This window comes from Podarcis pityusensis (assembly GCF_964106645.2).
Source record: "Podarcis pityusensis genome assembly, chromosome: 6".
In the NCBI taxonomy this organism is placed as follows: domain Eukaryota; kingdom Metazoa; phylum Chordata; class Lepidosauria; order Squamata; family Lacertidae; genus Podarcis; species Podarcis pityusensis.
This window is the reverse complement of record NC_138030.1, coordinates 75,491,842-75,519,217: the sequence shown is the minus strand read 5'-3', so window position 1 is coordinate 75,519,217 and position 27,376 is coordinate 75,491,842. Positions and strand designations below refer to the sequence as shown.

The 27,376-nt window shown below is 41.2% G+C and overlaps 1 long non-coding RNA gene across 2 annotated transcripts; it reads right to left on the bottom strand.

Annotated features, from left to right (window-relative positions):
- Window positions 1-314: 314 nt before the first annotated feature.
- On the bottom strand, window positions 315-26,615 carry LOC308479192. Of its 2 annotated transcripts, none has more exons than XR_013987543.1 (4): window positions 26,489-26,615; window positions 13,706-13,816; window positions 2,510-2,594; window positions 315-394 (listed from the first exon to the last, which is right to left on the bottom strand). It is a non-coding gene; the product is annotated as an uncharacterized lncRNA (long non-coding RNA). The 2 variants fall into 2 exon arrangements; XR_013987544.1 differs by lacking the exon at window positions 315-394 and adding an exon at window positions 509-673 and having other exon boundaries at window positions 13,621-13,816.
- Window positions 26,616-27,376: the final 761 nt, after the last annotated feature.

Below are 27,376 nucleotides of genomic sequence, written 5' to 3'. Positions count from 1 at the left end.
GTGCTCTAGGTAAATATATCTGAGTTCCCTGTGCAGAGGCATTAGCAGTTCATAAACTGTGGCTGAAATGAGAGCATTGGAGGGCAGGAGAATCTGTGCATGTTTTGTAATTAGCTATCACTACCACAGTACAAAATAATAAGAAGCCATCCATTGTCTCTGATGTTCTAAAGTGGTTTTTCTTCTTCTCCTCAGCTGATTAGTTTTCAGTGAGATTTGAGGCTACTCAGTACCTCGGTGCATCCCATTCATAATTCTTTGGAAATGCTTTTTTAATCTTTTAAAAGAAAACATTGACTAACTAGAGGGAAAATGTGCTATTAAGAAGAGAGAGGAGGCTGCGTTTTTCTTCAGTTGGTTGAAAATCCATATTCCTTATAACACTGAGGGGAAACTGGAAAAAAGAAAAGAAAAGAAAGAAGTAGTTGCTTGTGTTAGGGCCATATGGGAGTCATTTAGGGGATTGTGTCCATTTACTGTTCAATAAAACATGAACGCTTACCATAGCAACCGCAGTGGCATGTGGTATAATGCTGCCTCTGAGATGCAGGATGCCGCATTTAATAGAAGAAAAATGCTCAGTTTTGAGAGCGTAACGAACCCAAGAATACTTTTCGTGATAATTTTCTTTTTTAACACCAGAAAACAATTTTGTTCAACAAAGCACTTCCTCCTACCAAGTAAATACAAAAAAAAGAGCATAGATAATAATTAATTCTCTGTGTTACTTTCCATTTTGGGAGGTCTTGTTTAGTGGTGTTAAAAGAGGTGGTCTGTTCAGTGGAATCAGCACAACCACACAGTTTTGTTGCAGCCATAGTGACAGATTGTGATTTTATCATCCTTCTGTTGGTGCTGTAGAACCATAGGGAGAGGCAGATTTGGGCCCAAGAAGGTGAAATGCTTCATTTTTTAATTTTTTGCATCCATTTCTGTGCTGCCTACCCCATGCAGAACCCTTTTCTGTGACTATCTACCTCAGAGTCAGAAACAGAATCTATTTTTCTGGGTACCTTTACCTCAGTTAGCATCCATTTCTGTGTTGTCTACCTCAGACAGAACCCCTTCCTGCTTTGCTTCCTTGTATACTCCAGAGCTTAGGGTGAGGAAACAAACTGGGTGATGGGTTGAAGACAAGTGGAGGAAAACAGCAGTTGCATACCCTCCAACATTTCTCTGATGAAAATAGGGATGTCCCATTCTGTTCTACTATTTATACCCCGCACATCATACTAGGTTGCCCCAGCCTCTCTGGGCAACTTTCCACATATATAAAAACATAATAAAACATTAAACATTAAAAAAACCTTCCCTATAAAGGCTTGCCTTCAGATGTCTTGGGGGTCAGATAACTCCATACCCTCCAGTGAAAATAGGGACATCCTACCATACCCTCCAACATTTCTCGAATGAAAATAGGGATGCCCTACCAAAAAGTGGGACATTCTGGGATCATATCAGAAACTGGGATGGCTTCTCTAAATCAGGGACATCCCTGGGGAAAAATGGGACACTTGGAGGGCCTGCAGTTGAATGCAACCCAACTCTGGTGAGGGTTCATCATCGAGCCTACCTTTGTACCCATTGTATCCTCATTGTGCCAGCAGAGTTTACTTCCTGTGATATTTCAAGAAGTCACTACTTAGGATTTAGAGTGCTTCTAACATTCCCTTTCATCAAACTCGTCTGGGCTGTGTTCAACTTCAGTTTCAATCTTTATTGTGAATGTATCAGATTAATCATGCGTATTAATTACAAACTGTGCGTTATTATTTATCCATGATAAAAGTGTGTTCTTTGTGCAAAGATTCATAGCAAAATAACATTTCTCACCAGCAGAAGTAAATTAAATTGAAGTAAGACCCCTAATACCACCATCTGTACAAGTAAATTACTTTCCGAGTAATTAAATATGCATATCTGAGCTGCACACTGTACAGATGAACCAGGTTTTATTGAAGCAATATGCTTATAAATCCCTTAGGTATTAAAGATGAAGTATCATTGGCATTTTGTATTCATGCAGCTATGAATAAGGAGTACATGTGAGTGAGTGAGTGTGTGTGTCTGTCTGTCTGTCTGTCTGTCTGTGGGCTGAATGGGTGTCATATTATGGCTGTCACATATTTTTTTAGGGATGTGTTTGATTAACTTTTCATGATTAATTATTATTTGCCAGCAAATAACCAACATGATCAGTCTATTTATATTGGTGACATTTCACAGAGATGTAAGGCTCCATAAGCTATATTAATATTGCATGTGTTTGAATTTACAATAGCAGGACACTCGCTTGCCTTCTCCGGGTTCTGTGAAAGCGGAGCAATGCTGTGAAACTACTTTTCATTATATCGAGGGGATTCATTACAGCTGCATTCGTCCCTCCATGAAATACCAGTAGGCGACCAGTTGGAATTCATGGTCATAGCTCTTTATTAGATCATCAGAGTTTGTAGCCCATAACAAATACAAGTACAGAAAGGAACAATATCATTAAGAAATGACTCACCTACTACCCAACCGGCCATGGGTCTTGCAGAATAGCAACTCGCTGGCTAGAAATGTCTGACCTTGGCCCTGCGGCTATCAACACCCTGTTTTCACAAAAGAGAACAAATGAGCAGCATGTTCAAGTTATAAAGTTATATGGAAGGATTCACAGGGCTATGTTTTTCACACAGTGACTGAAATGATCTCAAGGTAATATGTACACCTGAAGCTTTCAGCACTCTTTTTTTTTTTTAATATGATGGTTTAGTATATGTGGGTATTAGATGTCAATGGGGGATAATTTGCCCATGATGAGCTGGTAAACAACTGAATGAGACTTTGGTGTGTTCTCTGAATTCACTCTTAGTGATCTGAAAATAGAAACTTCTTTAGTAGAGGGAGTAAAGGGGGGGAAAGGACCCAGGAGCAATATCCTGAGCCTCAAAAAAGGAGCTTTGTGGCCGCAGAAATTGCAAGATAGAGAGGAAAGTTACTATAACTGCATGCCATGGGAACCGTGACAAAATAACAACAGACTTTAAAAAAAGTTCATCATTGTCTCCTTAGATTTTCTTCCACATTTAAATATGGATATGACCAGTGCTTCTTCTTTTTTAGGGGAAAAAAAGTGCCAGTACTCACCATGAAGTTGTTGCAATTGGTGCCACTGGAGAGAATCACTACATGATCTGCAAGCGGTCAAAACCTCTCAATTCTCTCCTTTGTTCCCCCTTCTAAAAACAGTGCATTTTAGAGCCAGTTACCTGTTGAATCTCCTGCCAGCCTCACTTAGATCCACTTTTACTGACCTGTGTTTCCAAGCTATGCCCTCTGCCGTCCTGGATGGATGATATAACAGAGTGCCGTACGAAGACAGACTCTGTATATGTGGGCAACCTCAAGTGGAAGACATCTTGCACTATTTACTACATTGTCCACTATACATTGGACCCAGGAGGTGATTTCTCACCTTTCCGTCCAAACAAGAAAGATTTCTCTCCCCAGCAGAGAAGGTCCTATGGCTTCTTAGTAATGTAAATGCTTCAATGACTCATAAAGTCACCCTTTTTCCTTTGGCGGCCAAAAGATCAGAAAGAAGACCCAGGATAATATAGCAGTGAACTGTAAGGGAGACGTGGAGATCTAAATAGATACCATTATTTGTGGCATGACATCCCTTTTGCTTGTATTTATTTTTGGATTCAGATTTGTCATGTTCAATGGCTAGTACAATAAAGTTATTCGGATTGGATTGGCATTGTTACAGTAAGTGCCACAGTTTTAACATGTGGAGGGAAAGGTGCTGGTACTGTCTACCCTTGAGTACCCCCAGAAAACAAATAACTAGATGTGACTGCAGATAGTCTAAAACCAGAAATAACTTAGTCATGATATTACTTTAATGTTGTTGTGAGTAGTGCTTGTAGTCTGAATGAGTCAAATGAATGAGCCTTCTTTTGTTATGACACCCTGCAGTGCAGATGTGCTTGCAGATCAGTCAACAGACTATATCAAATGCCCTATGTCTAAGTTTCCATTGTCACCCAGTAGCCATATTGGTACATTTGCTTGCAGAATAATTGAGACTTCATTCTTTTTTCTTCTCTTTTTGTAAGAGGTAGCTGCTTGCAGCCTCGGTTGCAGACACACTGCACATTTAAAGCACATTGCTTCCGACAAAGATATAGTTTACCTTTCATAGAGTCACAATTCCCAGAATGTTTAGCAAGCTACAGTTTCCATGTTTCTTTGGGGGAAGTCATGTGCTTTAAATCTGATTTTAATGTTCTATAAATATGGGGTGTGCACTTCTTAACCAAGACTTTGGCTGATTGGCATCCAGTGCCCTTTTTAAATGTGTTGGGGAGGGGGTGCATTATTGGGTTGTTCCTGTTTTTGTTTTTATTATGTATTTTGTGTTTTTATATTGTAACTGCCCTGAGACCTGCAGGTATAGGGCGGTATTGTTGTTGTTGTTGTTGTTTAGTCGTTTAGTCGTGTCCGACTCTTGATTCCCTACTTTAGCATTCCAATTGCCTATAATGAGAAGAACATCCTTCTTTGGTGTCATTTCTATAAGGTGTTGTAAGTCTTCATAGAATTGGTCAATTTCAGTTTCTTCAGCACCAGTAGTTGGTGCATAAACTTGGATTACTGTGATGTTAAAAGGTCTGTCTTGGATTCGTATCAAGATCATTCTATCATTTTTGAGATTGCATCCCAGTACAGCTTTCACCACTCTTTTGTTGACTATGAGGGCCACTCCATTTCTTTTATGGGATTCTTGCCCACAGTAGTAGATATGATGGTCATCCGAACTGAATTGGCCCTTCCCGTCCATTTTAGTTCACTGATGCCCAGGATGTCAATATTTATTCTTGCCATCTCATTTTTGACCACATCCAACTTACCCAGGTTCGTGGTTCTTACATTCCCGGTTCCTATGCAATATTTTTCTTTACAGCATTGGACTTTCCTTTCGCTTCCAGGCATATCTGCAACTGAGCGACCTTTCAGCTTTGGCCCAGCCGCTTCATCAGCTCTGAATCTACTTGTACTTGTCCTCCGCTCTTCCTCAGTAGCATGTTGGACACCTTCCAACCTTAGAGGCTCATCTTCCAGCGTCATAACTTTTATATGCCTGTTGTCTTTGTCCATGGAGTTTTCTTGGCAGGCATAGTGGAGTGGCTTGCCGGTTCCTGCTCCAGATAGGGCGGTATACAAATTAAATAAATAAAAATAAAAATACCAAGCCATGACTCTTTTTTTAAAGGTGAGTCTGACATTATGGGGAACTGCTGAGTATGATTTTGCTATGATTGACAATATACTGCTGCAATCCGGAGTACTCTTAGTAGGGATTACATCTAACTAAAAACAGTGGAGCTTACTTAAAAGGAAACATGCTTAGGATAATTAATGCAGGACATTTCTTTGGAGAGCTACAAAACTGGTGCTATAAACCCCATGCCTTGAAAATTATTATATGTGGCTATATGAAACAACAACAAAAAACCCCAATGTATTGTGCAAGAGCAGGAGGGAGAGATAAATAAAAATTTTCTGCCTTCGGTTTTGCTATCTAACAGTAACATGCCTCAAAATTGTATTGAGAGATGGATATTAAGTCTCCACTTGCCATTTCTAACCATTAAGGCATCATTTTGTTCAGGGACCGTTGAGCCTTTTGCAAGCTAGGAGTAGCATATCCCATCAGGATTTCCTCCTCCTCTGTCTAGCTTTCATCTACTTAGACAAAATTGAGTTAAGAAAGAAACCTTCACCTGAAAAGCTTTTTGCTGGTTGCTGTATCTTTAAAGCTTTAAAAGCCTTTTCCCCCTTTGCATTGCTCTTTCCTCTTTTTTTACAGAAAAGGTCCCTATTTTCCTTATATTTTCCCCTAGAGAAACAGCATCATTTGAACATATATTTTTTTTGGGGGGGGGGGGTTGGTTAGCTGCATTTCATTGTGAAAGAATAAGTCAGGGCAGATCAATCATAACGGACATTTTTATGGAGTGCAGGGGAGGAGGGGAGCAAGCCCCCCAAATAAAAATCTACATTTCCCTGTCCAAAGTACAGATATTTTTACAACCAGCCCTGCCCTCAACAGCCCTCACATCTCCATTTGCCAACAGCATGCTAATGTTCCAGAGAGATATGTGTTAATGCTTCCTTCTCCCTCATTAATGGGAATGCTACTTTGTGGAGGAGTATCACACCTAATGTGCAAATCTTAGTCATTTTTAACAAATAATAAAACCTTTTTATCCTCTGCTGGTGTTTACTTTTCAGCACCTGCAAGTTTTTTGTATCTGGGAAATAGCCTTGGCCAATTTTGTATCGATGTGGTAAGATGAGAAACAAGCAGATATCAAATGAAAATGAAGTATCTTAATAGATATGGGCCGGAGGCACTGCAAAACACTATCATGCATTTCCATTTTCTCTGATCCTCCTAAACACTTCAGATTTCACCTTTTCACCTTTGAACAAGATGGCACTAACTTTGATCTTTTCAATTTTGTTCAACTCCAAGCGAGGGCAAACTACTTGAAGACTGTTATCATTTAGATCTTTGAGTCCATCTCACCTCCCTGCTGCCGCCCTGTTTTTTGTTTAAAATAAAAATAAAATAAGCTTGAAAAATACTTTGTTCAATTTATATTAGCATTTAAAGTCAATACGTCATTTTGCCATAAAACCAAATATGTACATAAAAATAAAATCTACAGTTGCAAGATTGAAATAACAGCCAGTTGATTTCATTTAAAGGATCCAAGTACTGCTTTGTATAATGCTTTTTTAATTGAAAAAGAAATTATAGGAATCCTGGTCACTGAAAATGCAATGCAACTGAGCTGTGGTGATACATCAGATTATGCTCACAGTTCAACAGCATAGTCAGAGATAAACAAACTTTCAAGTATCCATCACAGATTTACATGTTCACAGACACACAGATTTGTAAGATGAGCTTGTCAACCATTTTGCAGCTTCCTGTACACAAATGCTTGCCAAAAGTTTTCAGTTATTTTGAGTTTGCCTCATGTATTCATTTAATTGCTAAAAAGAAAAAAAGGTTAGCCGTGTTGTTCTATAAGAAAACTCATATTGGGGCAATATGGCTGGGACCATTTAAGGTGTGGCGCGAGCTGGAGGGCTTCCTCTTGGCTCGCTTTTTCTATCTCCCTCCCTCCCCCATTTTTATTATACGAAACAAAATACCACAAAATAGTGTGCAGGCTTTCAACTTTTTCAGAACTCTTCATCAAACTAGCTAGCAAACAGATAAATGGTTGTGGTGGTTATTTCTTTTTTTGGGGGGGTGGATATTGAAACCATAGAGTGTACACGCGCTCACAGTCTGAAAAATGGAATGGGGAAGAGGCAGGAAAAATTCAAATGAGGTTCTTTTTAGTACTATGCAGGTATCAAAATAAGAAGTATAATTTGGCTGATTCCTCATCTCTGGCAACATAAGAACAGGCTGTTGCTCAGGCCTCTACCCATCCTTAAGCAAAGCATGTAGATTTCTTGACAGGTGGAAGATAGGAATTGACAGGAACTAGGAAGTATTTATGTTAGCAAAGGTGAGATGGTGTGCTAGGCAAAAAGCTAAATAGGGCAGCATTATCTAGCAGTTTGGAGATACAGGCTCTGTGGATTCGACAATGGCCAACCCTGCCCCACATTACTACCTAGCCTAGGGTTTCCCAAACTTGGGTCTCCAGTTGTTTTTGTACTACAGTTCCCATCATCCCTGACCACTGGCCCTGCTAACAAAGGATGATGGGAGTTGTAGTCCAAAAAACAACTGGAGACCCAAGTTTGGGGACTGCTGATCTAGCCTGATGAAGAGCACCGGAGAACTCAAATGCTTGCACACAATTTTGTGATATTTTGATTGACAGCAAAGAGGAACAAATCAAGAACTTCAGGGTGGGTTAACAACAACAACGACAGATTTATATACCACCCTTTATCAAAAGATCTCACGATGGTTCACAACTAAAAAATACAAGGTGAAAGCACAAATAAATAGTTAAAACAAAATAATACCCTGCTCCCACAAAAACATTTAAGAGAGTATCGGATTTCAATCAGCCCAAGGCCTGGTTGAAGAGGAGCATTTTTGCCTGGCACCTAAAGGTGTATAATGAAGTTGCCATATGAACCTCCCTGGGGAGATCTTTCCACAAACGGGGAGCCACTGAGAAGAGGCTTGTTCTTTGTTGCCACCCTCTGGTCCTCATGTGGAGGATGATGATCACAGAGTCTGGGTGGGCTTAGGTATTTTAAAAAAACTGCCCTCCCATCTTATGGAGCAAATTCCCAAACTACAAAGAATCTCAAAACAGTTTCAGATGTTTCATTTGCCTTAGTCCGCTCCACTTCACCTTGGGGAGGAGTTGCGGTGGACCCACACTCCTCCGAGGGCAGGGGATGACGTCCCGCGTTGCCCGGGGAATCCCGACCACGTCAGCAATCAGCCAGCCAATCTGCTGGCTGGTGGGGGTGTGGCTGGGACCATTTAGGCTGTGGCGCGAGCTGGAGGGCTTCCTCTTGGCTCGCTGCTTCTATCTCCCTCCCTCCCTATTTTGCAGGTTTTTATTCTTTGGCCTTGCTATGGACCTCGGTTGGTCGCCGTTGAGGGGCCTGGTAGGAATTTTTCCACTTGGCAAATTGGCTTGGGCCATTTGGTTTTCGCCTACCTCGTAGCAATCATCACAACTTTGTAAGGTTTGGTGGTTAGGCATTGTTTGACCTTGTGATGGGGGAGAAGAGGTGTGGCCATCACCTGCCCCTCCAAGCTTAAGGGTATTCTGTTAAAGGAATCTGGGGGTGTGGATCTTGTCCGAAGCCTGGGGTAGGGCTAGGGCCCTGCCACGACCCTGGCGGGAACACCTGGGGGAGCTGGAGTTGGTATGCATCGATGGGGCTCCCCCTTCTGGTGGTTTACCCTTACCAGACTCACTGCGCAACAGGCAGGAGTCAGATATAGTCAGGTCCATTCAATGCCTAAGCCAATACCGCTCACATTCTGTAATCAATAAAGTTGTGACCAAAATTTGCCCAAGAACGTTAATCTAATATTTTGTGTCCTGGTGTGTTTTATTCTTCAATGAGGGGGTGGTTGCGGGGTCTTGACATGCAAATGCAAGTGTGTCCCATTTCCTGTATGTGCATTTCATTGCTCTGAAGCGTCTCCAGGTCTCCTTAACTAGTAAAGAGCTGTATCTCTCTTTACAACCTTCACGTGCCATTTTAAACCATGGTAGAAATTGTTAATTTTTATTTATGATTCTATTCTCCTTTTCTTTCTTTGCACTTATCTTACATCTGAAAATCAACTATCTCCCCAATGCCTTCCCATTCAGGTTGCTGTTTCATTTCCCCTAAAATAACCTATTTCAATGGCTGATCTTGCAGAGAAATATCGAGTGCAAACGGTTCAATTAAAACAGAAATCGCTTTAGGGAAATGTCTACCCATCATACTACACGTGAACCTCTGGGAGGCAGCATTCATGTTTTCTTCATTTTGGGGAAAAATATTTCCCACAGTGCCAACTTGTCCTCTACTCTGGCTATATTTTTGGTTTGTCTTTGACCCTTTCAACAGAGCAATATGTCAGAGACCAAATTATTTCATATGTCAACTGTCTCCTGCCTTCCTTCACCCATGTTACCCCTAAATAATTCAGTTTATATATTTCAGGTTGCTCCAACTAGCTTCTAGTCCAGAAATATTTGCCTAGACATGTTATCCTTGGGAAACAAAGGCCAGTGTTACCCATTATGTCAGTCATGTGGAGGCTGGTTGATAACATTTCCATGTAGCAGCTTCCGTTACACTGCATATCTATTGCCTGAATCCTTATACCCCACCTTGATCACTGAGATCATTGGCAGGAGCATCGTTGGTCCTTCCCCAAGTTGGTTAGGCTCATTTGACAATAACAAGAAACTGAGCCTTCAGTGCCATCAGCCCAGTCCTGTGGAATACTTTGCCAATAGAGATCAGCAGGTGCCTTCTGCGCCAACTTTTAAATACCTGCTGAAAACTATGGTCTTCTGCCAAGCCTATACCATCAATTAAGAATACATCCTTCCACAATGGTTAATTGATTTCTTCTTTATGGTTTTTATTGTACGGTTTTATCCTTGTTTGGGGTTTTTCTTTTGTTGTAAACAGCACACACACACACACACACAACACAGTGGTATACAAATATTCAATAAAACATGCATACATATATCATGTAAGGTTAAAGGTAAAGGACCCCTGGATGGTTAAGTCCAGTCAAAGGTGACTATGGGGTTACTGTGCTCATCTCTCTTTTCAGGCTGAGGGAACCGGCATTTGTCCGCAGACAGCTTTTCCAGGTCATGTGGCCAGCATGACTAAACCGCTTCTGGTGCAACAGGACACTGTGACAAGTGCCACAGTGCATGGAAACACCGTTTACCTTCCCACCACAGTGGTACCTATTTATCTACTTGAACTTTCAAACTGCTAGGCTGACAGAACCTTGGACAGAGCAATGGGAGCTCACCCCATCACATGGACTCCAGCGTTCTGATCGGCAAGTCCAAGAGGCTCAGTGGTTTAGACCACAGTGCCACCCGCGTCCATTAAATATCATGTAGAACAGGTGTGGGCAACCTTTAATGCTCCATATGTTGTTGAACTACAATTCCCATCAACCCTAGCCATTGGCCACCCTGACTGGGGCTGATGGGAGTTGCAGCTGTAGCAACATCTGAAAGGTCAAAGGTTCCCCAAACCCAATGCAGACTCACCACATAGATCACACAGGTTCATGACCTAAGGGACAACTAGGCCTGACATAACACAGACATTTTGGGATTTCATTTCCAAGCAGGCATCTTCAACTCTGACTGAGGACCCTCTGTGCTTTGCTCTAGTCTGAGATTAATAGCATTTCAGGCCAATATTCATGGGGAAAGGTGACGGCTGTAGGGAGCTCAACCACTAATGCGACAAGCTTAATGCAGTTTTCTTGCAACTTAATTCTGCAGCAAATGAAATAGGAATGATTCATAAATTAATGTGGTTTGGCCACAGAACTTGACAAATTACTGTGAAAGAATGGCTTTCTCTCTCTGCACATACCTGGTTGGGGATTGTGGGAGATTTAAAAAATGTGGGAGACTTGGTAGGGAAACCCTAACTGCCTATTAAAAGAACTCTAAAGGACGAAAAAGGTGTAAAAATGCATGTTTACTCAGAAGTAAATTCCACTTTGTCCAGTGGCACTTCAATGTTTCAATGTGTTTAGGACCTGAAGCCCCCATTTCAAGTTTTCATTACTTTAAAAAATATATGAATTCAGTACCAAAAATAAAAATCAGGCTTGGCATTTTAATAATTGTTTTCATTTCATTTGTTTTCCTAGAGGGATTTAAATCACTATTCCTAGATGCATCATAAGCAAAAACATCCATTAGAACCCATTCTTTAAGACTAATCAGTAGATTTAAACCTCATTTCCCCAGCTTGTAAATTCTGAGCTGTCCACTTCGTGTGAGTTCTGTTTGTAAGACCTTAGAGCTGAGCTACTCAGCTCGTCTGCTATAGCAAGTGACTCTTGATTATTTTAAGTCATCTTGCAATGAGATCTACTTTGATCTGGCAGCTGACAGTCAAAGCGTGTATCATGATGTAAGAGCTGAGCTTTATCTGTGCAAAATGTGTTGCTTTAGCTGTTCAAGTGGTTACATGTCGTGAAGCCCTAATTAAGTTGCAAAAGTCCTGGGAGGGACACGAAAGTGCTGTGTTTTAATCTACCAAACTTGGTCTTAATTATGCATCGTGAAAGTTAACTGGGCCAGATTAAAGGGGAAATGGGGAGAGCAGAGTGCCAAACTAGACAAAGTGAGAAAAACTCTGAAAACTGACTGTCGCCAACTCCAACATGGGGAAGTGACAGGACTGTAGTTGCAATGTAGTTCCAAGTCAGTTCAGTTTTCAACAGGCAGCTGGATATTATCCAATATATTGCGGAATCTTAACAGCACACCGTTCCAATTTCCACTGCCTGTGGGCCCATCCAGCCTGAAGGCAAGCACCTGTTTAAATTCCCCATCACTGTCATGTGAGCTTCTGTGACAAACTGTTTCCATGGAAACCAAATTATCTTGACAAATGTTCAACAGACTGCTGCCTAATCCATCTACACAGCGTTGTAAATTAGTCATCTGTCTACTCTAGATCTCCTGTTCCTGATTACAACAGGCCTCCAGCTGGCCGGTAGCAGAAGTCAATGTATCGGATTGCTTTCCAAGCTGAGGCATTGGCCATAAAGGACCTCGGGCAGATGCAGTTAGAGGAAGTTAGAGGAAGTGTGGCAGAATTGTGAAAATAATAATTGCGAATCAGACTATGCAAATCAGTCCACTTCTTGTTTTTGTAGGGATCTTGAACCAGGCTGAAAATGTCAGTCCTCTCAAAAGAATCCCCCCTCCCCCAAATACTGAGGGATAAACCAGAATGTCAGTTCCATTTCAAGGATTATGATGTTTTCTTGGCTAAGGAGACATGCTAACAGAAAAAGAGAAGACTACATGGCTGAAGATGAGTCACTGGATGAACAGATGTTATATGGGTTGACAAGGGGTGATTTAGGAGGAGCAGCCATAGTTTAATGTGAAGCTCACCATTTTATAAGGTCCCATGTATAATCCCTACCATCTCAATTTACAGATCTCAAGTAGCAGGCCTTGGAAAGGCTATTGCCTACGACCTTGGAGAGTCTTTGTCAGTCAGAGTGGACAGTCCTAAGCTTGATAGGCCATTGGTTTGATTCAATATAAGGCATCGGTCTCCCCTTTTTGTTTTTTTTTGGCATGGTTTTACAGGCTGCAGAACAGATGAGGAACAATCAGTGGATGACAGGACCAACCAACACTGCAATGAAATGCTGCAAGTTCAAGTTCCTTTTTTTAAAAAAAATATTATTTGTATCCCATATTTAAACTTAACCAAAAATTCAAAGGGCAGCTTCCACAAAGCATCACATAACCCTTGTCCTTCACAACTGATGAGTAACTGAGGTTCCAAAAATAACTTGCTGAAGTCTCCAGGAGAGCACATCACAGAAATCAAGCCTGGATGTGTCTAGACACAGGGGTTGCTGTGGCCAAATCAGAGCTCTCTCAGTAGGACCACAGTTGGCACGCCAGCCAAAGCTGATGAAATGCGTTCCTCAGCTAGGAGTTCAGCAAAGAGTCTTTTGCCAGTCACGCCAGGTGTGGTCCTCCAATTTCCCCTTTGGATGCACATGGCAATACCCTGTAACATGTATGGTAATCCCAGAGTTTGGGCTATGCCAAACCCTGTTAAGGTAGCCTATCTTTCCCACCTGGAAGTGAGTGTTAAGAAAGTTGCCGTCTGTTCTTTTAGCCAACACTGTTGCCAAGGTTGCTTTCTCTCGCCGTTATCTATGATGGAGGCTCATAATGGTGTAAAATATTTCCTCAGAATTGCTGTTATCCATAATTCTTACGAGCGTCTGATAGTTAAAAGCCACCCTTACGGTTACATTAAGGAAGTGAAACCCACACTTATTAGTCTCTCATTTCATCCTGTTTCACGTCGCCTCACCTTTTTGGCCTCTGCAGCTCTTTTGCCCATAATGAACTCCATTTAGCTTCCCTGCAGTAGGACCTTGTCTTTGTTAATCACTGACCTGGCAGCATGAAACTGCATTGAAGAGCAGGCTAGGATTTCTTTTGTTGCTTTTCTGGATTCTCCACTTCCTCCAGCAGTCGTAGGTTCCAAGGAAAGGGAGAAAAATAGCCTGAAGAATAAAAGATAACTAAAATAAAATACTTTAAAGTTGCACAAGTTAGAGTCCTTGATTTCCCCTTCGTCTGCCCACAATAGTCAGATATGTGGGAATTTTAAGGGGAGGAGACAAAATGTTCAGGCAGTCTAGCAGTGGGGAATCTCTGACCAACAGACCAAATTAGGTCTGGCATTGGTCCCAATTTGACTCCAGTCGTGCAAACCAGTATCATACTTGACGCTGCAGGTGATGTCAGGTGTGAGGAAGGTGGAGGCACAGCCACTGAGGAACAATTGCGAAGGCCCGTTGCCAGCACTGATTGGTTGTGATAGCAACCCTGCCAGTATTGGCTGTGCTTTGGAGTTCCCTGTCAGGAACTTTGAACCACAGCCAATGCCTGCCTCAAGCAAACTTGCTGGAAGCACAACTAACCCTGTACATCATTGGCTTGAATTGAAGACAGCAGAATACAGGAATTTCTTCTACAGGTGCATCCTTGCTGCCACCTGCTTGCTCGCCCACCTCTTCCTCTGTCCCACAGAGAGCAAGCAACTTAGAGAGGGAACGCAGCATAATGGAGAAGGCAGGGAGAGATGAAGATAGTCACTCAATGAGGATACCATGGTTAATGTTATCAAATTAAGATGTTCAGGAGAACTAACAACAATACCAGGGTGACCAAGGCTGTTTCTGGTCCACAACGTGGCTTAAAGCTGGATTGGAATACAGTGGTACCTTGGTTTGCAACCGTTTTGGATTACAACCATGTCAGACCCGGAAGTGCGTGTCCTTTTTTTGGATTACAACCCTCCCCCTTTTTTATTACAACCCATTTATTTTTTTTTTGGAGGCCCCATTGGTGAAAGCGTGCCTTGGGTTACAACCAGTTTGGGTTTACAACTGGACCTCCGGAACGGATTATGGTTGTAAACCAAGGTGCCACTGTAGATCCAAACTGAGGCACCAGTCAGTAGATCCACTGAGGAAACATCCAGATTATCATCACAAGAGTGCATACCAGGAATCCATCCTGAGAACCTATTGAGAACCAGTGGATAAATTCCTTAAAGAGAGCAACATGTTTAGCCACAGCTCTCAGATCCTGGAGAATGAACATGAACATAGAGGAATGGTTGGCCACAAATTCTCAGCTCATGAGTAGATAACAGAATGCATAGTTGTGAAATTGGCATGCACGAAAATCTATATGCTGGGGAGCACACTATTTCCTTTATTTAGAGAAGGGATTTTCATTCAAGTGTTCTGTCATACTTACGCAGCTGCCAGAGCTGCTCCCCCGCCCATCTCTTGACCTTTGGATTCTGTGCTGTTGCAAAAATGGCAGGATGTCAATGCCCCCCAAATTGAACCTGTGATGTGTTTTTCTTTGATTTATGGGTTTGTAGTCAAACTTTATAAATAAAGTATCAAGCTGAGCAATCAATCAAAAGATAAGCAGATTCCTATCTTTTAGAAGGATTCTGGCCCAGTAAGTGAGGTCTCATCCATCTTTTGCGAGCTTCACTTTAGCTTTTGACCAAGAGGGAACTCCTCCCGGTTGTGGGTTTCTTGGCATTAATACTACTCCAAGTACAAGCTCTTAAAATGTATCTTTCACTTGTTGCTTTTGCTGTTCCAATCCAATTTCAAGAACACTTACATTTTCTCTTTACACTTTATTATCCAAACCTTCCTTCAATGCTGTAAATTCCAAGGAAACGGTGCCATTTTAAATCCTCCTAGGTATTAGTGTAAATCTGTTTTGCTATTCCAAACAAACACACACACACACACACAATCGAGTACACTCAAACTGAATCCCCATTTGTTCTATTAGCATCCTCTGAATTTTTCTTCCAAACAAGACCAATATTATCATGTAATGTTTTGCTTTTCTTTAGCACAGATGGTATGAATATGCAGATTGGTGATTTTCTAATCAATACTGTTGCACTTGGGAGTATATGTAAGTATTGTAATAATGCATTAGTCAGGAGTGATGTTGTAACACACTGAGATCACACACATAAATCTAAGACACCACGTCTAGACACTCCAGGGAAGACAGCAAGCCAGGGTTAGAGCAGGCTTTAAGGGAGTGAAGACTTTCAAATATGATGGGGAAATAATGCAATTTGCAGACTTTAATAAAACCATTGGGGAATTAATTTCAGCAGGGCAATATTCTTTCTCAAGGCATCCATGATCTTATGTTAGCTTTGCAGCTAATCAGAACAAGAGGCATTTTACCTGTTATCTCTGGCATAAGCACAGTGTGGTATCTGTGAATTGCACTAGATCTTTAATGTGCTGAATATGAAAATAATCCCTTTATAGATAGCGGTTTAGCACTATAAAACTGCATTATGCAAACAGCACACAGGCAGCATAAACCTTGGAGATTCAGAATCTGAAGAGCTTACAAATTAATCTCATAAATGCCGGCTGGAGCATGCTCTAGCAGAAGGCATCCAGCCATGAAACTTGACCAACTGAACCTGCAAAGTTTTAATTAGTAGCATTTTTATGATACGGTATAAAAGGACAATGCATTATTTGTGCCTGTTTTTATTTTTGCACACACATGTGTGCGATACACATTCCGCACACTTGAGTTCCTCCGCGAAGGTCTAGTTTTAATTCCCTCTCCTTCCTCTCTTTGTGACTTGAGTTGCCTTTGGCAATTTTGCTGTTGGTACAGCTTTTGGCATCTGATTTTTAATCAGGCAACCTCTGTTTAAATTACTGCCAACCGATCATGAGACACAAGCAAGTAATCTGCTGCACCATGCCAGCAGTCGTGTGATAAAAATGTCAATTTAAACTTGGCTAAGGATGACAAGGCACAATATTTTCCCGAGCACAGAATGAACTGAATGCATAACAGGATCCTGTCTATTAGGTTTACCAGAGCTATATAAGCAGTCAAGCCCACCCTCTAGATCTGTACTGAAGAACACTTGAAGACGCTAATCAGAGGAGACAGGTGCAACTTTCTGGAGTTACTTGTCACTCAGTGATGGCATTCAAAAGCCAGCCTGGGATGCTTCAGAAAGGTGGTGTGTAGATACACCCATTATATAGATTAGTCACTAGGTGGCACGGGATTTAGTTGTAGCCGAGGGAAACCAGGAGTTTGTTGTATCTGTTCTGCTCTCTGTTTAAGAGAATCAATGAAGTTCTTTGCCTGCTTCCCAACTAGTCTGTCTTCTAAACCTTCCATAACAGGTGGCACTCTAAGGAAAGATATGAGAACCTCTTCACACAGTACATAATCAAACTATGGAACCTTACAATGCAACTGAATATCAGAAAGTTCAAAATATTACTTAACTGTGTGCAGGGGGAGTCAAGCCACATCCACTTAACCTATATCTCATCACCTGTGAAACACTGAAATTCTTTCCTTCTTTCTTTCTTTCTTTCTTTCTTTCTTTCTTTCTTTCTTTCTTTTTGTTTTGCCATTCTTATCTTTATTTTACCCCAAACCACGAGGCGGTGCATTTGCCAGAACTTCCCTCTTCCCTCTGTTTTAAGACACGGAAAACTGTCACCTCGGGTGCATATGGTTATCAATTCAAGTCTCTGTTTTTCGAGAGTTGACATGACATACCTGCCAACTCTACCCTTTTCAATTAACTCATAGACCTGATCTATGGAGAGTGAAGATACTGGCTGGCTCATCTGCACTCCAGAGGGTGGAGTGAGGTCAGAAACATTTCAAAACAATCAACACCTGTATTGTTGTGGATAATAATAATAATAATAATAATAATAATAATTTATTAGTACCCCACCCATCTGACTGTGTTACAATATATGGAATATGTGACTATGTGGCATCAGTTTGGGTAACATGTTTTATATATTGTTATAATCTTTGGGGGTCATTTCTGACCCCAAAGGTGCAGGGATGTTAAATTCTGATAGGGCTGGGGTTTTCCACTTGTCAGATCGAGAAGTAACATTTTAAAATTTGGCAAGAGGCCACTAAGAAGCCTTTATATTAATTCTCCAGAATTTTGTTCTTGTGTGTTGCTTGTAAATGTCTCCACCATTTGGCAGGTGAATAACATGTCGATCAGAAATGTTTTACTTAGGCAAGGATATTTAATCACTGAAGAGGGTGAGCTTGTGAGTTCTTAATGAAACCTTTTTTAAAAAACAAGAGGTTGTGAAATTCACAGAGTCAGAAGTCTGGCCCCCACTTGCTGTGTATGTGAAAGAAACATAACTCTTATTTTGTACAGAAGCGGATGGGGAAGGTGAGAGTGAAAGCACTCGTAAGAATTTGTGGCAGGTGTCTAAACACAGAGGTAAGTAATAAGCAGATATTGGCTCCTGTTGGGATCAATATGGAGGTTTGGTGACCCGAAGAGGTTAAAATTGACTCAAAAGTAGAGCAGTAAATCTTGCTATTGATCCAAAAAGCAGAAATCAATATATATATTATTATAAACATTTTTCTTTTTGTTGGAGATGATAAAGGTAGGGTGGGTTTTAAGACTTTATGCTGACATGGCTTGGACAGCTGAGTTGTTTATGCCATTTAACTAAGGAAGGAAGACAGGATTTTTCTGGACTTCCTTCCCTAGCCGCTTCTACCGATGAAGTTGTTCTGAACAGATTTCAAATTCTATGCCCTTGTTTCCATTGCTATACAGTTTGGCTGTGGAAACATGCTTAGGCTAGGCAACTGGAGCCGTATCTAGGGTCCCTTGCACCCTTGGCAAAGAGCTGTACAGTGGTACCTCGGGTTAAGTACTTAATTCGTTCTGGAGGTCCGTACTTCACCTGAAACTGTTCTTAACCTGAAGCACCACTTTAGCTAATGGGGCCTCCTGCTGCCGCTGCACCGCCAGAGCACGATTTCTGTTCTCATCCTGAAGCAAAGTTCTTAACCTGAAGCACTATTTCTGGGTTAGCAGAGTCTGGAACCTGAAGTGTATGTAACCTGAAGCATATGTAACCCGAGGTACCACTGTACTTGAAATGTCCGGAGTGATGGCAAGGCAAAGAGGAAAGGTGAAAAGAAATTGCCTGCCTTTGTGCCATGGTGCGAGAAGGACGGGAAGCTTCTCCTGTGTTTGATCTTGCTGTGATAGCATCGTTGCATCAGTACTTTTTGCTCTGAGCATTGAATCAATGCCTGGATGCGCTATTGGTAACCAAAACAAGGAGATGTGACCTGAACTGCAACTTCTGTCTTCACATTTAATGTACACCTCTTCCTCAACGAGAGCTGGGCTCCCAGATTAGGCCGGATTGGGGAAGAACAAAACATCCCCAAAGGCAGGGTTGTTCTATCTCCTGTCACAACTGCAGAGGAAGCAATTCTTTCTATAATGGCAGAATTTTCTGACGAAGCATAATAGAAAAGCCAAATTAGGGCCAGCTTGTCCCTCATGCTTTAAATGGGCAGCGAAAGAGAGAGAGATGTTCACAGTACATAATATACTCCATAGTTTCTCCTGGGTATAGTCGGCCAAATGGTGTTAAAAAAGGATAGAACTTTCTTTATGTACGCAACAACAGCAGCAAGAATACTCATCGCAAAGTATTGGAAGACACAAGAACTTCCCACGCTGGAGGAATAGCAGATGAAACTTATGGACTATATGGAACTGGCTGAAATGACTGGTAGAATCCGTGACCAGGGAGAAGAGTCGATGGAGGAAGACTGGAAGAAATTCAAAGACTATCTTCAGAAACACTGCAAAATTAAGGAATGTTAGAGTGATGTTGGACTGAAAACAAGTGGTTTCCAGCTGCACAGGTTAAAGTTATGGAAATTTGATATTAAAAGGGAAAACTTTAAAGTTATATGATATTAAGATCAAGGACTAGGTTAAAAAAAATTGAAGTTATATATTTTAGCATTTTATTAAATTAAAGATTGGGAGTAAAAAAAAAGTGGAAAAGAAATTGCTGAACAAACAATGTGGACTGGAATACAAAGGAGGGAGGTTTGAGGAAGTCTAGAAAATAAGTCACGTAAAATTGGAAATGGAAAAGAGAGTTCGTCTTTAATTGTTGTGTTTTGTGTTTTTATTGTTAAGTTTTGTATTATTTTTATGTGAGTTTTTCTGTTCTTTTTTTGTGTTATGTTGTTTTAAACTTTAATAAAAATTATTAAAAATAATAATAATAATAATATACTCCATAGTTTCCAGACTTCTGAGCCACGTAGAGCTCCCCACCCCTTCCATACCCTCCAACAAACCACTGATCAAAAACTTGTTTTTGAGTCCCGGACTCTTGCAGGAGCCGGGTGATTTGCACAAGAGCATGAGACCAAGAAACAAGCATCTTTTGGTCTGGCACAAACCAGCTGGCTCACACCAGAACAAGGCATTCTGTGTTTTTTTTTTATAAGATATTTATTGCAATTTTTTAAAAAAACACCAAACATATAAGTTACCATCACCATATAACATACAAGAATATAAAATAAAGTTAGAGTAAAGAAAAGATAGAAAAGAAAAAAAGATACAGATTAAAGTAAATGTTGTTCACAAGTCATAGTTTCATAATCTTCAGACTTCCTCACATCTCCCTTCCCTGCGTTCTCAATCTTATCGTTACATGCAGCAATTTATTACCTTACTTCCATTCTTGTTATATAAATCTCCAATAGTGTTACTTCAAATTACGTCCTTTTCACTTATTTTCATATGTCTTACAATAAGATTACTGCTGCTATGTTTCTTTCAATCGTGCATTCTCCTAGCATTCATACACCTTATAATGTTTTTGTAGATAGTCCTTAAATTTTTTCCAGTCCTCTTCCACCATCTCTTCTCCCAGGTCTCGAATACTGCCGGTCATTTCAGCCAGCTCCATGTATTCTATCAGTTGCATCTGCCATTCTTCCAGTGTGGGTAAATCTTGGGTCTTCCAATACTTTGCGATGAGTATTCTTGCTGCTGTTGTTGCATACATAAAAAAAGTTGTATCTTTCTTTAACACCCCTTGGCCTACAATGCCCAGAAGGAAGGCCTCTGGTTTCTTAAGGAAGGTGTACTTAAATACCTTTTTAAACTCATTGTAAATCATTTCCCAGAAGGCCTTGATCCTTGGGCACGTCCACCAGAGGTGAAAGAATGTTCCTTCAGTTTCCTTACATTTCCAACATTTATTGTCAGGCAAATGATATATTTTTGCCAGCTTGACTGGGGTCATGTACCACCTGTATATCATTTTCATAATATTTTCTTTCAAGGCATTACATGCCGTGAACCTCACACCGGTGGTCCATAACTTTTCCCAGTCAGCAAACATAATGTTATACCCAATATCCTGTGCCCATTTTATCATAGCTGATTTGACAGTTTCATCCTGCGTATTCCATTTCAACAGCAAGTTATACATTTTTGAGAGTACCTTAGTTTTTGGTTCTAACAGTTCAGTTTCTAATTTCGATTTTTCCACCTGGAAACCTATTTTCTTGTCTAACTTAAAGACCTCTCTAATCTGAGCGTAGTGTAACCAATTTTGCACTTTCTCCTTTAATTTCTCAAAACTCTGCAATCTCCAAGTGACTCCTTCCTTCTCTAGTATTTCCCAATATTTCGGCCAATTGGCCTCCATGTTGAGTCCTTTCGGGGCCTCAGAACAAGGCATTCTGGGATCTAATCAGAAGCCAGGATATCATGCTGAAATCAGGACAGTTGAGGGGTCTGCCCTTTCCTATAGAGGGTGCCCAGAGGTGGGAGGCCAGTGTGGTGTGTGATCTAGAAAGGAAGTCCTACAAGAGCTGGGAATTTTTAGCCTGGAGAATAAAAGATTAAGGGAAAGCGTGCCAGCTGTTTTCAAACATCTGAAGGGCTACTATGCAGAAGACAAAGCAGACTTGTTCTCTTTTGTTCCAGGGAGAGGGATTACAGCTGATGGGAAGATACTAGAGATGGGGTGGAAGAAGATCTTGGAGAAAAATCAGGAGAAACTACCTAATACTAAGAATGTGCGACAGGGGCATTGACTGCTTTGGAGCCACAGCCACATCATACATTAAAGCACATTTTTTTAAACTTTAACAGTCATGGCTGCCCCGCAAAGAATCTTGGGAACAGTAGTTTATCCCTCACAAAGCTATGATTCCCAGCACCTTGTTCTAAGGATTCTTGTGGGGGGGGGGATTTAAATGTGCTTTAAATGTATGGGTGTATGTGGTTGTGACTGAGATGGTGGCATCTCCTTCACTGGAGGTGTTTTAGCAGAGACTAGACAACCGTAGGTCACAGATGCTGAAGTTCCAACATCCCACATGCAGTTGGGCTAGACACTCTCCAAACCACCTCCCCAGCTAATTCTAAATTCTTTGGTATACTTCCTTACTCTCCTTGTTTTGCCACTCTCCAAATGGCATGCTGCATATCGATTTCCTAGCTGTCTTATGGTCTACTTATACAGCAAATGCAGAATATTTTCTTTTCTTTTTTCTTTTTAAAGCACGCACACAGGCAAATGGTACTTCAACCTTCTCCAAAAAATATATTTTTTAATTAAGAGACTATCATCATGACATTTTAGAACCGTAAAAGCTGCATTTAGGGGGCAACATGAGGTTTGCCTTTAGATATGTATCTCTACAGGAAATCTTCTTAACTCATTTTCTCCTTCACCCTCCATGTGTTTCTCTACTGGAGTTAAAAACACACTGTACAACCCATTTCCTCTGTAACTGCGTTTTCCTTTGCTTCTGTGGTTTTAGTTCTTGGCTAGTGAATTGACAAGATGTTCACTCAGTTTTCATATACGTGCACTTCATTACAACTTTAAACTTCTAGAGAACAAAGTACCTAGGAATGCTGTCCTCCCTCCCTCATTCTTAGAAACTTCCACTTTGTATATATCCAATATAACCAAAGTGATATCGTCCAGCATATGTTTAAATGAGCAGAACCTACCATCTAAACATTTTGAGATGACGCCTTGACCCTGTATACCTGAAGAAGCGCCTCAACCTCTGATGTCAAAGCCAGCTCTGAGGTCCAGCTCCGAGGGCCTTCTGGTCATTTCCTCACTATGAGATGTGAAGCTACAGGGAACCAGGCAGAGGGCCTTTTCAGTAGTGGTGCCTGCCCTGTGGAATGCCTTCCCATCAGATGTCAATGAGATGAATAACACTATAACCTTTAGAAGACATCTGAAGATAGCCCTTTAATGTTTGAATATTTTATTATGTTTTTAGATGTGTTGGAAGCTGCCCAGAGTGGCTGCAGCAACCCTGTCAGGTGGGCAGCATATAAATAATTAAATTATTATTATTATTATTATTATTATTATTATTATTCATAGAAAACACTGGAAATAACTAATAACTTCATGGTCTTCCTGTACAGTGAACTGCACTGCTGTACTGTATAGACATTTGCTTCTTCCTTTTTCACTGCAGTTATGTGGCATAGCATTTTTTTTTTTAATTCCCTCATACCAAACCCCTGGCTTAGAAACAGCCCACCCATTGGCTAACTGAGCCATTTGTCCTGTATGTTAATCAACTATAACAAAAGTATCAATATGTTACTGTAAGTATTTGGGCAGAGGCATTCCAAGTAGAAATTACCAACCTATATATTATTTGTCTGTTTCAGGGATGGGGAATCTGTGGCGCTCTGGAAATTGTCAGACTCCAGTCCCCATGACAGATGGTCAGGGACAATGGGACTGGTACTGCAACAACCTCTGAAGGCCATAGGTTCTCCATCCTAGGTCTAGCAAATGAAACTATGTTGAATAGCCAGTATTGGGTCTGAAAAGCCAGTAATTTCAAGCTTCTGCCATTAATGTTTAAATAATACATTGACAAGCCTATTTATCCAAAAGTCTTCCATTCTGAGAGTGACCTAAAAATAAATGTGACAAGTCTAGTGTGCAGCCCTACTTAGACAGATGCTGAAGTGACTGACATGTCCGTGAGTTATTTATTTAAAACCCACAAAACTACATGGCCTCCCATTTTTATCTAACTTCTGCTCGTCAGCATTGGTTTTTCCCCTCCTTTGATGGCACAATTCCTTAGCAACAGTCTGAAATATGGATAGCTAATGAGAGAATTGTTTCCTTGCTGAGCTCCATTCATGTATTCCCCTCACATCTAAGTCTCTCTTTTCTCAAACCTAGTTTGAACACTCTGATGAGAAGCAGAGGAGGCAGGAAAGGAAGGCAGAGCTCCCCAAATTTCTAAACCTGAACTTAGCACTGCATAAACGTGAGGTACCTGACGTGCTGCCCTCCAGACATGGTTGAAATACAACTCCCATCAGTCCTAGCTAGCATGGCCAAAGGCCAGGGATGATGGGAACTGAAGTCCAACAATATCTGTAGGACATCGTACTAGCTATCCCTGTCATAAATTCTGGGCCATCTTGTCTCCAGCTGTACCTGAATAGTGTAGCTCAATTTGCAAATGTTTGGAATAATTCTTTTTGTGTAACTGACAGAGAATCAAAATCCCATCTTCTCTTCTCTTCCTCCTTCTTTCCTCCTTTGTCTTTTGCTCTCCCTTCTTTTTCTTGTTGTATTAAAAAACAACACTTTAATAAAGATAAGTATGCAAAAAATAAAAGAAATGTAGCTCAGTTTAACAAAACAACAACCCAAAACCCTTACACATTAATACAGTGGTGGGAGACATCTTACAGTCCGCAGATGGGATTCTGGGTTGCCCTATCCCCTGGTGGGCCATTCTGATAGGTGGGCAAGGCTGCCCAACCTGATGTCAGCATGATGTCAGGTGACCCACTCTTTCCTCTGAATTCAAACCACACTGCAAAGGGCAATCCAAGTGGATTGGTGCTGACCTCAAGTCCTGCTTTCAGCTGAGGAAGCTGTGTGATAGAGTTCTCCACTGGGATCAGCCTATCAGGTGGCTGGTGCTGACTTCAAGCCCTGATTTTCAGAGTTCAGCCACACTGCAGAGTTCCCAATAGCACAGTTGATTCCAGTGGGATCCCAGTAATTTAACAGCTGTAATTTCCTGGCATTTTGGAGCTCAAGTAAACATGGAAAGCCCTTAATGTGATGTGTTAAACCAGAAGGTTGTTTGTTAATTGTATCTGATTACTTTTGGAGAAGCCTGCAACCCTCTCATCAGGCAGACTTGAGAATGAAAGTTACAAAGGGAGAAATAGCTCATCAATAAGAAATCACACACCATTTAGAAGAGGAAGAAGTCACATCCCGCTAATCCTATATCTATTGAGTGCATAGCTGTCAACCATCCCTTATTTGGTGGGAAATTGCATTATCCCAGCGCCGTTTCCCGCTGCTGTCCCGGATTGATGATGTCCCTTAAATTTCCTGGGTTTCAAAGGAAGCAGCTCCTCTCCCTCCCTCCCTGCCAGCTAGGGAGGAGGGAGGCTCCAACTGTGTTGCTTGGCTGTGTTGCTCACCCAATAAGGAGTCTAAAAACGACTGGGGGGTGGAGCTTGCATGCCTTGTGTCAATCAAATCGGCCGCGTTGCCTGGGGACTCGCCTTTGCTCAGTGCTTCCCAGCGGAGAGGTGACGGTGGTTTTCCTTGCTGTATCCCCTTTGCTGGGTTGCTGCGCTGCGGGAACCACCACTTAAGGCTTCGTTTGGCTGCTGGTTGACTAAAATCCCTTATTTTGGCTGCTGATCCCTTATTTTCGAGGCTGCTGGTCCCTTATTTTCAAATCTGTAAGTTGACAGCTATGACTGAGTGTCAAATTTCTTGGGTGAAGTAAGTTTAGAAACAAGGGTTGCCAACTATTTTCCTAACTAGACTGCTGTGTTCACTGGGTGGTATTAGCAGGGGGTCATGCTGGTTGCCATGTCCTACAAACACCCTGGATAATTTCTGTACATTATGCAGTTGTTAAAGGCTCAGGAACAGGCCCTCCTTGGGGTTTTCAGGTCAATTGGCAAGTCTAGTATTTAAAGGCTTCAACAGGAAATTCATCATTCTCCCTTTCCCCCCTAAAGGCTCTCCTATGCCTTCAGAAACTTACCATCAGAAATCAAGCCACTGTGTGCCTCAGAGACATTTTCCACTTCCCTCTATGCCTCTCAAATCATTTCTACTCATCTCCTGTGATTTCTTCTCCTTGCCACCTTTCACACCTAACGTCTGATCTCTTGACTTAACTGAACTGTACAAGGTTGACACCAAGTCTCCAAGCATCTTGCCCAGCAATAACAAACTTTTGCCTAGCAACAGCAAAATAAACCAATGTTAGTCAATGGACTTGCTTATTCTGCTGTGGCTAGGCAATGGTTTCTGCCCAATCTTTTCATAAAAACGACAAATATGTCATATAATTCGTGGGTAAAGAGCATACGCTAGACTTTCCCCATAATCTAAAACAACCTGTTTCCCAAAACACGTAACACACACAAAAAAATATTTCTTGAAAAACTACTCCAGCATCCATAGAAGAAAAACATACAATGTCAACATGCCATCAAACATTTACCTCATTCAAAACAAGCCATTTCTTTTTCTTTCTACCCCAAATTAAGCAAATCTTACTGCCATTCTCAATCTGTAAGTCCTAGAAGATATTACCCCCTGGTTTCTCATCATAATGGCAGAATGTGATTTTAAAATGGCTGTGGTGTGTGTGTGTGTGTGTGTGTGTGTGTGTGTGTGTGTGTGTCTATCATCTATCTATATGATACACACTCCACTTCTCCCCCATTCCTTTTAAGTCCCCCATACCAGCTCAGGGTTGGCACCTAAGTGCCTGGTTTAAAGCCATTTCAGTTGAGTCTTTGAGAGATGTACGATTCCTCTGTCCAGACATTTGCAATTAAGGCAAAGTTGCCGCTGCAAACTGTTGACTCATTATATGATGAACCTGGGCAAATAAGAAAGGTGTAGAGGGTGCATACATTTAATAATCAGGAGATATTGACTTTTGCTGAAGGTCAGGATCACAATTTATTAACCCAATAGGTAAATATTGACTGAAACTTTAGACAGCTCTTGCCCACCCCGCTTATCCCCCCCCCCTTTTTTTAGCCTAGAGGACTCAGGACTTGCTAAATAATTCTGTCTGCTACTTAGTAAGTTGTAGGATTCATTGTTTTACTTGCAGAGAGTTCGTATTGCTCTCTTGGGGAGTGGAGAAATTTGCAATGTATTTTAAGAGGATACTTAAAATCATGCTAATTATTTTCGATCAGTTCTGCTCTTCTCAAGCAAATTCCTTTTGCTGAACTGGGTTTTCATATATGCTTTTCTCGTGACCATTGTCCACGTTTCTTTCTAATTTTCCCTGTTCTCCTTTGGATGTTTGGTGGATCCCATTCATTTCTACCCCCTTTGGAAGGATTTACTCTGATGTCCATAGAGAGAGGTTGTTTACGCTTTTAAAATACTTGGTTAGTTCCCCCATCTCTTTTACAATCAAATTCTTTGCAAATCTCATTCCTTGTACATAGTTTACAAATAAAAGTTACAGCACATTTCCACAGCAGTGCTAAATCACTCCTCCTGACCTGATAAAAAATACAACTTTTCACCCAGTAGACCTGACATGGCCTGTAAGTGTGCAATATGACAAAACACTAAATAATATGCAACTAGTGTAGATTGTGAGAATTG